This window comes from Protopterus annectens, chromosome 1.part1, assembly GCF_019279795.1.
Source record: "Protopterus annectens isolate FY-2018-M chromosome 1.part1, PAN1.0, whole genome shotgun sequence".
Taxonomy (NCBI): Eukaryota; Metazoa; Chordata; order Ceratodontiformes; family Protopteridae; genus Protopterus; species Protopterus annectens.
Window position 1 is genome coordinate 1225674310 of NC_056726.1, and position 14637 is coordinate 1225688946.

Below are 14637 nucleotides of genomic sequence, written 5' to 3' on the forward strand. Positions count from 1 at the left end.
ATCTACACACACACACACACACACACACACACACACACACACACACACACACACACACACACACATATACGTACATACACTCTCACACACACACACACACACACACACACACAAGTATCTATACATACATAGAGACATTTAACAATACTCCTAGTAGGCCTAATCCTAACCTTATTTTTAAAAATTGTGAGTCACTGGGGGCAGGCAAAGAATCACATATTGACTCATACCTCTCAACTGTCCAGATTTTCACAGAATGTCCAGATTTTTGGCCTGTTCCTCATAAAATTTGTGGTTTTCTGGCAAATCACTTGGATGATCTCAGGATTAAAGTCATGGATGGGAAATCGCAAATTCATCCCTGGGATCTTTTCTGTGTCCCTGCTCGACAGAGGCACAGTAAACTAATCTTAAAGGGCTACCTTCTGTGACCTACTATACAGAGGCACAGTAGGCTAATCTAACTCGGGCTAGGCTTATAAATGCCCTAGGGCAGATAGCCTAGTATCTACCTATGAACCTATGAACCTAAAATAATGACATACATTTGAGTTTCAGACTTCAAATCCTTCAGAGAATGTATATTTAAACAAACCTCGTTAGTCTAGCAACTTTCTAAGTTTATTAAAGCAATATTTAAACTATGCCCCTATTTTTGGGCCTTTGTCCAGATTTCTTGCAGTAAGAGATTGAGAGGTATGTATATCGTAGACCTCTTGTCTTTAACTGTATGGTAAAATCATGCAACTGTGTAACTTCAGAAGAATCACATGTACACACAACAAGACCTATTTAAGCACATCTAGAAATCTCAGATATCTTCAATGAAGTCAACCTATCTCCTAATAACCAATGTGGAGACTCCGTTAACTCTGAAAAAACCAAGAACTCAGTTTCTTCAGATGTAAGAACAGAAACTTACCTAAAACAATTTCTACTAAAAGTAAAAAACTACTTAAAAACTGAAAAAAAATGTACTTAAACTAAAAAAAAAATGCTTATTCAACACCTTAGCAGTGAAAAAAGTTCTACAGTCGCTGCACACATTTGTAAATTCCTGTACTTATCTGAAAGTGAAACAGGTAGCATACATCTATAAACTAACATAATTATGACTGCATGTAAATTGTATTTCAGTGTAAATTATATATAATTTTTATTATGTGTGGAACTTTTCTCCGTGTCTATGCCAAAAATGGGCTCTTGGTCTAAACAGACTATCCTAGTCAACAAAAATGAAATAAAATAAATAAATAAGTAAATAAATAAATAAATAAATGCATAATTCCTGCATCAGTCTCATTATGAAAAAGAGGTCTGACAAATTAATTAACATACTCCTGTAGTTTTGGGTTTGCTTCTGTTAGTCTGTGTATTCATACTGTAGAGTTCTGAACAAATCACTGAATAACTACTCCCAGATCATCTCTAAAAAGACATACATGCCTAGTGAGTCTTACCTTATGAAAAAAAATATAGCATGGCATGACATGTTAATAACATGAACACATTTCATAGTTAGGAGGCAAGCAGAAGGATGGAAATGAATAAAAACATAAGAATGGAAGACACTGCTGGAAGGCTGATGCTTTAAACTGACTAAAGGAAATACTCTTTCATGGAGAGGGTGGTAGACTCATGAAAAACATTTCCAGCAACCGTGGTGGTATACTGTAGGTCTACAGGGTAGATCAAGAATGTTGGAGACAGAATAGAATGAGATAAAGGTATGCTTTATCAGTTGCAGTGACGTCATTTGAAACTCTGCAAGAGTCAATGGTCCACAGGTCTTCTTTCCTCAGTCTGTTTACTGCATGTATAGATACTGGTATTATATAAAACACTGTCTATGTTAATAGCTGTTCATCTTTGATTGCTCTCCGATTAATGTTTTGCAATGTCAATTAAGTATCTTAAAATAAAATAAACTACTTAGTTATAGATTATGTCCATGAAAGACATCTCTGTGAAAGTTCAGAAAAAAATAAAGTAAGAAGGCAGCTTGGTGTGCTATATGGGCAATCTGTCATGCCCACAAGCAGTAGGCAACCTTACAATCACCTCTGAGGCAGCAGCATGCCAGGGAAAGTTTAGGTCATTTCAAGTAAATGTGTTGTCCAAGAAATAGGCTTTCAAGGATATAAACAGTTACCAAACTTCCCATGAAAAAAGGTAAGAACATGCAAGTATGTTGTATTTTTTCTAGAGCAGAAACAATTAAATAGATACTGAAATATTAAGTTTTCCTTAGTAAATTATGAAATGAAAAATGGGCTAGTTCATAAAATGCATAAAGAACAGCACACAGAAGGTATCATGCTCGTAAATATAACTTTCAGAAAAAAAATGTGTGTGTGTGTGTGTGTGTGTGTGTGTGTGTGTGTGTGTGTGTGTGTGTGTGTGTGTGTGTGTGTGTGTGTGTGTGTGTGTGTGACGAGGACTGGACAGGGATCCATATCAAATAAATACTGCTGTTGTGAAACATAGCAGCATCATAAAGTGAAACACTTTTTAGTGACAATTTACGAATGGTGAGGGTCATCTTGCTCATTTTTTTATAGATAGCAGAGCCGGTGGTGGGATCCTGAGGCACAGCTAAGGGGAAACATTTAATAAAACACAATATTACATAAGTCTACAAACTGAGCAATACCAACGTCTGTGTGTATTTTGTTTGTGTATGTTTGCTTTTACTTTAAAAAGGCAACATTGCAAACCAGAAAACTCACTTTAACATTGTTTGCTGTGTAATTGTTTTACTGACAGAAAACATTTCAAGTCATACTTGCTGGTAAAATTCTGTGGTTTTCAGTCTGAGTCAGTCTTTGCAAGCCTCGAGGCACTTTGTGAGAACAATCCTGCTTCTGCAAGATCAGAAGGTCAATAAAAGAGAGAGAGAGAGAGAGAAACACAGCTATTCTCAAATTTCACCCATCCTCCTTTCTTTTACCTCCTCTGATTGCGAAGAGAGTAGGAACTATAATTCTCATGGTGGAAGTTTATGGGAGGGACTATAATGCCAGGCACAGCAGCTTCCCCTCCCCCACAGCCAGCCCCATTGAAGAAGAACTGCTGGAGAGAAAGAGAGAGAGAGAGAGAGAGGGAGAGAAAGGGGGAGTCGGAACAATCAACCACATAATACAAACAGCACAGGCCAAAGCCTCAAGCCCACACAGGCAGTCAGGTAATGGCAGCCTTTTACCCTTGTTCCATTTCAGTCCCCAGCATTATTTTTGTGGCAAAGCATTCAGCCCTTAATGATGAAGGCATGGAGAAAGGTTTGTTATTGTTTATCAGCCTGTACAGGGAGGCAGGTTGAATAAGAGCAGAATGAACGAGAAGATGCATGCCAGATATGACACATGCCAGCTGTCTTGACAGTTTTCTTCATTTGTAGTACCTCATATTGTTTATGATTTAGTGCATGCGCTGAAAATATTCCTGCTATGTGCCTGCTGAACTCCCTACACTCTGTGCCCTTCAGATTAGAGAACATAATTTGATAAACATTGTTTAGTAAGTTTCTATATATTTTGGTATGCATTCTTTAAATGGTGGGCAGTGTTTTCTCATTTGGAAAATCAGATTGGGGGAACATAGTATCATAAGATATATGCATTTCATTAGTTTGGCCAGTGGTACAGATGTCAGCTGTCTTGCATCATGTGGGATACAGGTGGACAAGAATTTTACCGTCTAAGAGCTGGTACCTTAATTCATTATTACATAAGTTTGTGTAAAGTTGTTTCATAACTAGAAAAGTAATTTCAGAGCTTTTGTTACTACATGCTGCTTGGGCCACATAAGTGATATTTAAAGTTCATCACCCGTGAATATGTAAAATTAGTATACTGGGAGAAATAGTTTATTAACTTGCAGAAGTATGATTCAGATAAGTCACAGCATTATGAATCCATCTTTTTAGCCTGAATTTGAAACTCTGTGTGCTGCCCGTTTTCAAATATGAAAACGAGTTTTGAAGACAGTTGTAGTATGTACCCTTTGTAATATGGACCAGACAAGAAGTACATTGTTAAAACAAAGTTAGTCTTTTTGCTAGCTTTTGGCCTTAAGGGATTTAGTCACAGTGTTGGATGCTAAACAGAGTTAGCCTTTGGCTATATTTTTTATTTTGTATAGAGATTTTGTCACAGTATTAAATATGATGTCAAGCCTTGAATCCACTAGTGACGTGTGTTTCATGGCACGATCTAACACTACAGTGAAAGTGACGTGCATTCCTTGGACAATGTGATTCACAGTAATTTCATCTTTATTATAGGTATTCTGATTTACTAGCTAACAATTGTGATAGATTATTTAACACTATGTTAAAGTCTTGTTTTTTATCTTTCAAAATGATTATTGGTGGTAGTGTTGTTTATTGTGCTGAAAAAGAGCAACTTAAGACAACTATTTGCATCCGTATTTGTTTCTGTGGAGGTGTATAATGTCTGTGTCATGGCTGAGATACTGTGAAGTACAAAGAAGCCATGATTAGAAGTTTAAAAAATGATATGCAAGCACAGATTCTGTCTGTTCATATCACCTAGGGTACTGTTTTGACTGCTGTTGCTTTTGTCTGTTCATATCACCTAGGGTACTGTTTTGACTGCTGTTGCTTTTGTCTGTTCATATCACCTAGGGTACTGTTTTGACTGCTGTTGCTTTTGTCTGTTCATATCACCTAGGGTACTGTTTTGACTGCTGTTGCTTTTGTCTGTTCATATCACCTAGGGTACTGTTTTGACTGCTGTTGCTTTTGTCTGTTCATATCACCTAGGGTACTGTTTTGACTGCTGTTGCTTTTGTCTGTTCATATCACCTAGGGTACTGTTTTGACTGCTGTTGCTTTTGTCTGTTCATATCACCTAGGGTACTGTTTTGACTGCTGTTGCTTTTGTCTGTTCATATCACCTAGGGTACTGTTTTGACTGCTGTTGCTTTTGTCTGTTCATATCACCTAGGGTACTGTTTTGACTGCTGTTGCTTTTGTCTGTTCATATCACCTAGGGTACTGTTTTGACTGCTGTTGCTTTTGTCTGTTCATATCACCTAGGGTACTGTTTTGACTGCTGTTGCTTTTGTCTGTTCATATCACCTAGGGTACTGTTTTGACTGCTGTTGCTTTTGTCTGTTCATATCACCTAGGGTACTGTTTTGACTGCTGTTGCTTTTGTCTGTTCATATCACCTAGGGTACTGTTTTGACTGCTGTTGCTTTTGTCTGTTCATATCACCTAGGGTACTGTTTTGACTGCTGTTGCTTTTGTCTGTTCATATCACCTAGGGTACTGTTTTGACTGCTGTTGCTTTTGTCTGTTCATATCACCTAGGGTACTGTTTTGACTGCTGTTGCTTTTGTCTGTTCATATCACCTAGGGTACTGTTTTGACTGCTGTTGCTTTTGTCTGTTCATATCACCTAGGGTACTGTTTTGACTGCTGTTGCTTTTGTCTGTTCATATCACCTAGGGTACTGTTTTGACTGCTGTTGCTTTTGTCTGTTCATATCACCTAGGGTACTGTTTTGACTGCTGTTGCTTTTGTCTGTTCATATCACCTAGGGTACTGTTTTGACTGCTGTTGCTTTTGTCTGTTCATATCACCTAGGGTACTGTTTTGACTGCTGTTGCTTTTGTCTGTTCATATCACCTAGGGTACTGTTTTGACTGCTGTTGCTTTTGTCTGTTCATATCACCTAGGGTACTGTTTTGACTGCTGTTGCTTTTGTCTGTTCATATCACCTAGGGTACTGTTTTGACTGCTGTTGCTTTTGTCTGTTCATATCACCTAGGGTACTGTTTTGACTGCTGTTGCTTTTGTCTGTTCATATCACCTAGGGTACTGTTTTGACTGCTGTTGCTTTTGTCTGTTCATATCACCTAGGGTACTGTTTTGACTGCTGTTGCTTTTGTCTGTTCATATCACCTAGGGTACTGTTTTGACTGCTGTTGCTTTTGTCTGTTCATATCACCTAGGGTACTGTTTTGACTGCTGTTGCTTTTGTCTGTTCATATCACCTAGGGTACTGTTTTGACTGCTGTTGCTTTTGTCTGTTCATATCACCTAGGGTACTGTTTTGACTGCTGTTGCTTTTGTCTGTTCATATCACCTAGGGTACTGTTTTGACTGCTGTTGCTTTTGTCTGTTCATATCACCTAGGGTACTGTTTTGACTGCTGTTGCTTTTGTCTGTTCATATCACCTAGGGTACTGTTTTGACTGCTGTTGCTTTTGTCTGTTCATATCACCTAGGGTACTGTTTTGACTGCTGTTGCTTTTGTCTGTTCATATCACCTAGGGTACTGTTTTGACTGCTGTTGCTTTTGTCTGTTCATATCACCTAGGGTACTGTTTTGACTGCTGTTGCTTTTGTCTGTTCATATCACCTAGGGTACTGTTTTGACTGCTGTTGCTTTTGTCTGTTCATATCACCTAGGGTACTGTTTTGACTGCTGTTGCTTTTGTCTGTTCATATCACCTAGGGTACTGTTTTGACTGCTGTTGCTTTTGTCTGTTCATATCACCTAGGGTACTGTTTTGACTGCTGTTGCTTTTGTCTGTTCATATCACCTAGGGTACTGTTTTGACTGCTGTTGCTTTTGTCTGTTCATATCACCTAGGGTACTGTTTTAACTGCTGTTGCTGGCACAGATTTGGTCTTGATTATGATTACCTGCCATAGTTGCATTGTTTGCCAGCAGAAACCAAGCCATCATGGTTCACACAGTAAAGTATCCCCCGCACAGATGTATTACAGCTGTTAGAGCATCTACTTGTGTACCAAAAAATACCTGGTATCTGTCAAGAGGAGGAGACAAGGGGGTTGCTGTATTATTGGGTTTACCATTTACATCTTCTTCTTCTTCTTTCAACTTTTCCCGGTTAGGGGTCGCCACAGCAGATCACCTGTCCACTCATGATTGGCAGTGAAGTTTTACAGTGTCGAGTTGCCAGCCCAACCTTTCACAGAAGGCACACGCATACATGCACTCACGCCTAGGTCCAATTTAGAGTGTCCAATCCACCTACAGCATGTCTTTGGGATGTGGGAGGAAACTGGAGCACCCAGAGGAAACCCACGCGACCACAGGGAGGACATGCAGACTCCACACAGAAGGCACCCCAGCCGAGAATCGAAACAGAGAACCTCTTGCTGTGAGGAGACAACGCTAACCGCTGCACCACCGTGGCTGCCTGGGTTGCCATTTACATACAGCAATAAGTAAGGGCCTCTGCTGTCCATTCTGTTGCTAATGCTATCTATCTACAGAAGCAGTAAGTATAAAGAGAGGCGACATTTGTTTTGAGTCCCAAGTTGTCATCCACCTTGCTATAAAACCAGAATGTCAATATTGCAGGCTGTACGTGAGACCTGCTGTGTATTATGGCTTTCACTGTCTTTGCAATAACTTCACTGCCAGTCTAAATGCTGTGTGTATACACACACACACACACATGAAAATACTTTGTTGACTTATCCTTCATTGTTCACTTAAGGTTGAAGAGTTCTTATCTGTGGGGTAATGTAGTCTAACCAACTATGTGGTATAGTTTATACTAGTTTCTGGTTCCAACTCTAAGTCTGATTCTTTGTCCCGGTGCAGGCCAGTGTAGACACCTGTGATTGGCTGTAGGACTGTGCAGTGATGATAAGCTTCCCTCTTTTTCTGTAGCTTAACTGAACTTTGCTGTATCTTGGGAGACTTTTATACACCTATAGTGAATCAAACCTTTCACATTCTCAGATGACAGGTACTGTTATACTACATTTTCTCCTCCCCCTTTAACCTGCCAAAATCTTCAGTTCCTTTCCTTACCAGATTGGTTGTGTTGTAGGTAGATATTGGCTATTAAACCAAGTGAACAGCTTCAGCTAAATCACCTGTTACAAAGCACTGCTCTTACCTGCAGCACATTAATACTCAGCAATATCAGAATTTGATAGGTTATTCCTTTTTTGCAGATTTGTGCTTATGGAAGTAATGGCTTGATGCTTAAATCTGCACATAGTGCATTAGGACAGTGGTTAAGAATTATGCCTCTTTCAGACTCTAGGGTCAGTCCTGCCTCCCATTACTGTTTTATGTGAAAGCCCTACATTCTTCTTTTGTCTCTGTTGGGTTTCCCTGGGTATTCTGGTTTCTTCTCAACTGAACATGCTAGTCGACTGTCTTCTGTAAACTGTCCTTATACACTGTATTGTAGTCTTGTTCATGGCCATAAATTATCTTTTTCTGTTATGTATGAAGTTATGTGTAATCACGTGAAATGGTGACATTGCATTTAATGTAATCCCTGCATTATATTACATTTTATATCCATCATACTGTCTGTTTAAGGACTCAGGCTAATCGTGCACCTGTATACATCAATGCATGCCCATTAGGATGGAAACCAGCAGCTAGTTTCTTCTTTCTAAGTAACGTCCCAGTCAGGGTAGAGTTGGCAGAATTTCAGCAGAAGATTAGGAAGTTGTGGAGTGGGCTAACCAGGCAACACCAACAAACTTCTATGAAGTAGCACCAGTCTATAGTGGAGAAAATGAAGATCCCAAGCCTTCAAAACTTGATTGAAAAACTTGGTTAGTTTGAAACCTGGACACTTCAGGTATTGCAGAGTAGGGGATACATTCATATGTCTGACAAAAGCTTCAGATTATTTCAGTGAGGAGTTCATCTGCTACAGGTTTTTAGTCCAACATGGTTAGCAAGCCAGTCAAGAGAGTGAAACTCTGTTTGCTCCCACTGAGGTCTGAACAATGGCTATTTAAAGAGCAAATCTAACAAAAAATAAAATGTGCACTGGTACTACATACAGGGTATTTGTCAACAAGGCTGGAGATTCTGGATTGAGTAGCAACCTAGGTGACAAAGGCTCAAACCAGGGGATGCTCGGAGGGAGGAATGAGAGGTGGGTAAGCAGATATCTTGACTGTGGCATGGAGGGGAAAATACCACATAACATAGAGAGACCTTCAGTGTAAATTTTGCAGATCAGCTAACAGAGCCTTGCAATTGACATCTTTGTAGGAAGAGGAATGTGTGGAGACTTGTACACTACATTTGCATTTATCCCAATGCATCCGCAATGCCTCTGATGTAAGAGGAATCTTGTGGTTACCATGCAATACATATTTCCTCAGTCTCATTCTTGCCCTGAGCCCCTCCAGTTTTACTAGCAGGTGCATATGTGGGTCTGTGTCAAAGGCTTGTGAAATCCAGGTCAATGGCATACATTGGTACTGTGCTGTCAGAAATTCAATGCAATGATGCAGTCATAAAACTGGATCAGGTTTGACTGACAGTTATATCTGTCCATAAAGACTTGTAAATGCTTGTTGATTGCTGTGCTGCAGGTTGCTGTCTTCCAAGGAAGCAATTGATCTTTACCTCAAGTCCATGTCTTTCCCAGCTATTACTGTTAGGCTCCAAGTCCTGCAGCTCCCCAAATTTGTCTACCTGTCAATCAGTACAACAGCGTCAGTGTTGTTGCCTTCCTATCTGTAGACATTGCTACACTGACTAATGATCTTTTGAAGTTCTTTGTTAGGAGATCATCAGCACACAGTGGCTAGATTTCGTAGGGCCTTGGCACAGCATATTATACAAAATTAATAAATACATTTTAAAAACTGTACACTATGGAATAGGTGGTGTATGTCTGTCTACACACGTTACGTGCACTGTTTTTTGGTGAAAGGCCTGTCTAACAGCTTAGCTTCTACCCTGTAACCATCAAAATAGTACTACAATATGTGATGCACTGCATAGATATGCATGTCAGTGTAAAACATATGCAAGTATAATGTCCCAGAAACCTGGAGAGCATAAAATGGCAGGAGTTTGGAATAATGGTTAAGGTATTTACCTTATAGACACAAGGTGTAAGGTTCAATTCTCCCATGGGGTAATAGGCTAGGCTTAAAATGGTCCACAAGGGCAGTTAGCCTAGTATTAATCTATGAACCTATGAACTGTTTCCTGGTGGAGAGAACTGAGCTGACAGCAGGTGCATGCTCATAAACAGTAAGACACATGTTTGTGTACACATATATACATACATACATACATACATACATACACATGAACACATGCATATTAACACATGGATTTGCATCCTTTCTCATCTGTACTTTCATTATGTTGGAACCAGATATGCCCTATGTATTGATAATGCTGCTGACTGAAGGATTTGGCTGATTGCAAGTGTATTTATTCATCTCCCCACCACACAATACGGAATGTAGCATTGTTTGCCTGTCAGCTTCATCAGCACTGGAGAGAGCTGGAGAGGAAGCTATGCAGAGATCCCTGCTGATGTGTTGAAGAGGCAGAGATGTCAGTCTCATGATGATGTGCAGAACATAGTCTTCTATGCAGGGTGGTGGTATACCATCATCTTTCCCTAATCCAGACTCATGGCTGGGAGGAATCCATGAATGATTGTTTTTGCATCTCTTGTCATGACTGCAGAGTAGTAGTCATTTTAATGTCATCTTAACAAAGGGATCCACTTCTGTATGTGATCCCATTGGTGGGGGCTCATTTGCATCAGAGTGCGGAGCAACATGGAGTATAGGTGTCTTGCTGTGTTGCTGTGCTTGGCACACCTTCTGAAGGAGGCTTCAGCAGTATATAAAGACACACTTTTTTACATATTTTATGTACTGATCTTCTGATATCACTGGTGTGCTGCTGGGAACAACATTAGATTTTTGAGGACATTGGGACTTTTGTGTAGATGATCCACACTTTTATTTACATAAATTTCAGGCTGTAAAACATACTTTACTTCACTGTTCATGCATTTTTGAATCAGAGTTTGCTGAGGGATCTCATCTGTATACCTTTTCTTTACCCAAACTCCTATAATTATGCAGTACTGTTTGTTACCCCATAGCATTGCGACACATTTGTAAGTTGTATTAGGCTGAGGTTTGTGTTTTTTACCACATAGCAACCCTATGCAATTTTAGATGATGTTTATAATAATGACCATACATCTAGTTTGCTCAGGAAAGGAAAAATATGAGTTATATGGCTTGCAAGTATGAGTAATAAAGGGACTTTAAACAAGATTGTAAAGCATATTGCACACTTACTAAGTAGGTAGTTAAGCAAAATGAATGTCTCAATTATGATATATTTAAAAAAGTGTTACAGAAGTAGTATGACTACAATGAAAAGGTGGTAGATTAAAGAAAATGAGTTATAAACTGGCAGATTACCACAGGAAAACATTTTGTGAAGTAGGGAGGATTTTTTTTTACTTTTCTGAAGTATTAGAAGAAGCAAGAGAGAACCTGATGATGAAATTATCATGGCAAAAATTAGGAGGTACCGCACTCAGCAGGATAAAAATGCTCTCATCAAACTAAACAAATAACTCAGATGAGAAATAAAGTTTGTAGCCTCCAAACAGGCTTTGTGCCTCATGAATGGAGAACAGCAACAATCATCCCTCTGCACAAAGGTGGCCCATCTACAGACCCATAAGTCTCACTAGTCTCATATTCAAAGCCATGGAAAGAATTATCATGGAAATGATTAATAATGACATAATAAGCCTCCAGACACTGGGCCCAACCCAATTTGATTTAATCAAGGGCAGGTCATGCCTACTCAACCTGGTGGACTTCTTTGGGAAGATCACCAAAGCAATGGATGAGACCAAATCATTCACAATGCCTATCTTGACATGGCCAAGGCATTTGACACAATACCTCACTCTGGCATTGTTGATAAACTCAGGAGGTTAGGTACAAACCCTTATGTCACCTGGTGGATAGCTAACTGGCTCACAGAGAGGATTGAGTAAGTTAGAATTTGGGAGGCCAGCTCTATGAAGAGATCAGTCACAAGTGGAGTCCCTCAGAGATCGGTCCTGGGACAGCCCTCTTGTTGGCATTTACTTCTCTAAAGTCAAGGCCAATGTCAGTGACCTCTGGCTGACTAAATTTGCAGATTATTGCAAATTAGGAGCTGTCATTGAATCCCACACCAACACAAATGTTCTCCAGGAAGGGCTGACACAGGCAAACAACTGGTGTCAGAGCCATGGGTTAACAGTAAGTGGCAAGAACTTCATAATAGTATCCTTTAGGAAATCATCCACCCTTAGTAACTATCATATTGACAATACACCCCTAAGAAATTATCCACTAGTCAGGGACTTGGGGACATACAAAGGCAGTAATCTAGCCTTTGACCATCACGTGTCTACAGTAGTGAGGAAATCATTCTATGTTGCACAAGTTATAAGCAAAGGTATAACATCTATGTCTAAGAAAGTCATTGTTCCACTGTGTTGGGCATTCATCAGATCTATTGAGTACAATGCCCCCTTTGGTATGTACCCATCCAGGCAAATTCAACAATTAGAACATCCACAGAGGTTCCTCACTAAAAGAATACAGGGCATAATAATATAGCCTATGCAAACCCTATCCCTGCATTCTGTCTCCTACAGGCTGTTGAGGGGAGATCCTTGCCTGGCATAGAAGTTATTGCCAGACCTCACTCTGATGAACCTCCTATATATCTGCAAAACAAACACCACCAGAATTACCCATTCTAAAGACTTAAACCTTGCCTGTGATATCAATAGGACCTGGTGGAGAGACAGGTACAGTATGTATCCCAAAGACTTCCCCGTCTCTGGAACAGTCTCCCCATCCATGTGAAACAGAGTTCCTCCCTAACCCAATTCATAGTTAGATTGTAATTGGATAGTTAGATGGGGAACAGGAAATTCATCCCTAGTTTGGCACCTATGTCTCTAATGGACACAGGCAGTCTGTAAATGGCTCATCTCCCAGGCCCGTGCTTGTAAATGTTTCATCTCCCAGGCCCGTGCTTGTAAATGTTTCATCTCCCAGGCCCGTGCCTGTAAATGTTTCATCTCCCAGGCTCGTGCCTGTAAATGTTTCATCTCCCAGGCCCGTGCCTGTAAATGTTTCATCTCCCAGGCCCGTGCCTGTAAATGTTTCATCTCCCAGGCCCGTGCCTGTAAATGTTTCATCTCCCAGGCCCGTGCCTGTAAATGTTTCATCTCCCAGGCCCGTGCCTGTAAATGTTTCATCTCCCAGGCCCGTGCCTGTAAATGTTTCATCTCCCAGGCCCGTGCCTGTAAATGTTTCATCTCCCAGGCCCGTGCCTGTAAATGTTTCATCTCCCAGGCCCCGTGCCTGTAAATGTTTCATCTCCCAGACCCCGTGCCTGTAAATGTTTCATCTCCCAGGCCCGTGCCTGTAAATGTTTCATCTCCCAGGCCCGTGCCTGTAAATGTTTCATCTCCCAGACCCCGTGCCTGTAAATGTTTCATCTCCCAGACCCCGTGCCTGTAAATGTTTCATCTCCCAGACCCCGTGCCTGTAAATGTTTCATCTCCCAGGCCCCGTGCCTGTAAATGTTTCATCTCCCAGGCCCCGTGCCTGTAAATGTTTCATCTCCCAGACCAGTGCCTGTAAATGTTTCATCTCCCAGGCCCGTGCCTGTAAATGTTTCATCTCCCAGGCCCGTGCCTGTAAATGTTTCATCTCCCAGGCCCGTGCCTGTAAATGTTTCATCTCCCAGGCCCGTGCCTGTAAATGTTTCATCTCCCAGGCCCGTGCCTGTAAATATTTCATCTCACAGGCCCGTGCCTGTAAATGTTTCATCTCACAGGCCCGTGCCTGTAAATGTTTCATCTCCCAAGCCCGTGCCTGTAAATGTTTCATCTCCCAAGCCCGTGCCTGTAAATGTTTCATCTCCCAGGCCCGTGCCTGTAAATGTTTCATCTCCCAGGCCCGTGCCTGTAAATGTTTCATCTCCAAGGCCCGTGCCTGTAAATGTTTCATCTCCAAGGCCCGTGCCTGTAAATGTTTCATCTCCCAGGCCCGTGCCTGTAAATGTTTCATCTCCCAGGCCCGTGCCTGTAAATGTTTCATCTCCCAGGCCCGTGCCTGTAAATGTTTCATCTCCCAGGCCCGTGCCTGTAAATGTTTCATCTCCCAGGCCCGTGCCTGTAAATGTTTCATCTCCCAGGCCCGTGCCTGTAAATGTTTCATCTCCCAGGCCCGTGCCTGTAAATGTTTCATCTCCCAGGCCCGTGCCTGTAAATGTTTCATCTCCCAGGCCCGTGCCTGTAAATGTTTCATCTCCCAGGCCCGTGCCTGTAAATGTTTCATCTCCCAGGTCCGTGTCTGTAAATGTTTCATCTCCCAGGCCCCTGCTTACACGTATCAAGGGTACCAGAACTTGTCAGAGATTTGGGATGAGTGCCTAGGCTTAAAAAGGCCCTTGTGGCCGTTAGCCTAGTAAACACGTATGAACCTAAATATGGGATGAGTCAGGAGAGTTGTTTGAGGCACTGATGGTATGGCTGAATATGTTATAGGATATATTTCAAAAATATTTAATCAGCATAATTGGTTGACTTACAAGATTATGTGCATAAGACAGAAGTGAATGGTACAGAGGGTTAAAACATTTAAGGAAGTCGATAATGAAAAGATTATTGAGAAGATAATTTGTCTAGTGAAATTTGTATTTATTACATTTACTTGAGGATGAGTTAGGGCAAAATGTTCAGTGTGTTTTTAGACCTGGGAGAATTTGTTTTAATGCTGAGTATTTTTTTTTTTGGGGGGGGGTT

General features: G+C 40.8%; 1 protein-coding gene across 1 annotated transcript in view; it reads left to right on the forward strand.

The window, feature by feature from the left end:
- Window positions 1-3078: 3078 nt before the first annotated feature.
- LOC122809446 (glutamic acid-rich protein-like) overlaps window positions 3079-14637 on the forward strand; it is a 62654-nt gene continuing 51095 nt past the window's right edge. Inside the window, exon 1 of the mRNA XM_044080969.1 lies at window positions 3079-3184. The gene's annotated coding sequence lies outside the window, so the exon portion shown is untranslated. The remainder of the gene's footprint in view (window positions 3185-14637) is intronic.